The 2,326-nt window shown below is 44.9% G+C and overlaps 1 pseudogene; it reads right to left on the reverse strand.

Moving 5' to 3' along the window:
- Positions 1-766: 766 nt before the first annotated feature.
- LOC148093892 (ferritin heavy chain pseudogene) lies at positions 767-2,107 on the reverse strand (annotated as a pseudogene).
- Between the last annotated feature and the right edge of the window lie 219 nt (positions 2,108-2,326).

Raw genomic sequence — 2,326 nt, forward strand, 5'->3', positions numbered from 1 at the left:
CTTTTCCCCCCTCTAATTCCCCCTATCTAGATCTTGCTCATTCAAAAATGCCCAATTCAAATTCTTCCTTCTATGTGAGGCTTCTTCCATAATTATTCCTAGATTTTTAAAAACTCTTTATTTTTTTGTCCAAACCATTCAGTTAACACCCACTATTTAGTCATTTACCATAGTTACATTTTTTATCTATAAATGTTTTATCCACACACCTAACTTGCAATGTTCTGGAGATCAAGGTCCATAGCTGTATAGAGCAAGAGCAGAGCGGAGATTCTGGACACCTTTGACAATCCAATATGAAGTCACTGTCATTCATGACAGTTTTGTCAAGTGCTATGCTAATATTGAGGTAATGGGGTGAACAGGACCCCTTATGAGGGCCCTGGAATGCTTCAAACCACAAGTCTGAACACTTGGATAAAGACTCCATCAGGACACCAATGTGAGTGGGACCTCCACCCTTGTGGGCTCTGAAAACCCAGTGCTCGAGGGCCCCTCTCGGAGCCCTGCCGGACTTCCACTCCACGGACGTGTGCCACCGCTGCAGCTGCCTGGCTTGAGGCTGAGGCCCGCCTCTTCACCTGTGGACACGGTCAGTGACCGGGACTTCTGCTGGAGGCTAGCTTCAGTCACATAAGCTCCCCCTCTCTTGGTGTAACCTGCGTGTGACTCTATTGGCTGATTGGGGAGGTTGCCCCTAATAAACCTGGCGTTGTGGAAGGGCACTAACTTGTGTGACTCCTTTCCAGGATGCTGCCTTGCTCAGCACAATATCTTGTGCCTTGTGTAAACATAAACTGTTTGTTGTCAGTAAATATTTACTTGATGCTGAAGAAGGCAGTAAGATCTGGGTAGACGGGGTGAGAAGGGGCATTCTAGAGGAACAAGAGCAACAACTGAGAAAATGTATGATTTGTTTTGCCTCAGGACTTTTACACTTGTGGAAAATATAATCACTGAAATAGAATTTTAATATTACTTTGTTGTTTGCAAGAACAGTGTGGCAGGAAGGAAACGGGGAGTGTTTACTAACTGTAGGCAAGTTACTACCATACCCTAGTTCCTTAACATATAAAATTACAGCATCTATTTTATACCTAAGTTCCCCCTCCTCCCCCTCCCCAGTTGCCTGTGGTTAGCAGGGAAGGAAATGCTTCATAGCACTGAGCAAGGTGGGGGAAGGGAGAGCCCTATAGTCAAAAATTTCTAAGAGTTCTTTGAAAGGGGTATTGTTTGCATATATTTGAAAAGGTCACACAGTTGGTCAAGTGAAACTACTGAGAAACTACCATTTATGGGAGACCTTAACTTTCTCTGATAAGTGTAATGCACACTCCATTGCAGTCAGCCCATTCTCCCAGTCATCACCATCTGGTTTCTTGGTGTCCTCTCCAGTCTAAAATAAAGGCCTCCTCTCCAAGCTATAATAAAACTATGTACCCAGAGGGAAAGAGTCAAATCAGGAATTATGTAGTTGGACTGGTAGATAGACCTATGTCACCTAGAACTGAAAACAATTGTTATCTTATAAATCTTTGTGAAACCAGAAATGCAGCTCTAGAAATAGTTCAAAGCCCACCTACATTTACCAGCCTCAGTTTCTAAAACTGAAGGAAAAAAGGGGATGGGGGTTAAGTTGGTAGATTCATTGGTTCTGCAGCTTCATCAGTTTTTTAGCAGGTTCCGTCTCCTCATGAGATTGGTGAAGAAAATATTTGGCCAAGTTCCTCAAAGGCACATCATCTCAGTCAAAATAGTAAGACATGGACAGGTAGATGGAAGTGTAGAGCTCCAGGTTGATCTGGCGGTTGATGGTGGCCTCTGAGTCCTGGTGGTAGTTCTGGCATACCTTCGAGGTGGACCTGGTTGTGGTCATGGTGGTGGCTAAGGTTAGGCGGCTGCAGCACTTGAGCGGTGGCGGGGGCCTTGGGCTGTCCAAGGGCGCTGTGAGGCGGCAAAAGGTTGGATCTGGGCGGCTGGTGGGGATGGGTGGATGGCTTGAGCACCGGGTTCCATCCAAGCACTGTTGAAGCAGAAAACCACTGCGACTCTCCTTGAAGACTGTGATATTGTGATTTATAAGAAGAAATATATACTTGGTCCTCATCCCTGTTACTGGCACAGGGCTCTTAAAACTCTTGGAATTTCCCAAGTGATAAGAACACTAAAAATATCTTTTTTTTATAATATTTGGACTTTGACCCTGGTTCCTGAAACTGAGCTCCTGAAACTTTTGTAATTTCCTGGGTGGTAGGAGTGTCTTCTGTTCTAATGAAGCAACTCTGGATGGACTTCTGACTGGTTCCTGGGTGAGGGCTGCTCAGTG

This window comes from Miniopterus natalensis, chromosome 2 (genome assembly GCF_054644295.1).
Source record: "Miniopterus natalensis isolate mMinNat1 chromosome 2, mMinNat1.hap1, whole genome shotgun sequence".
Classification (NCBI taxonomy): Eukaryota; Metazoa; Chordata; class Mammalia; order Chiroptera; family Miniopteridae; genus Miniopterus; species Miniopterus natalensis.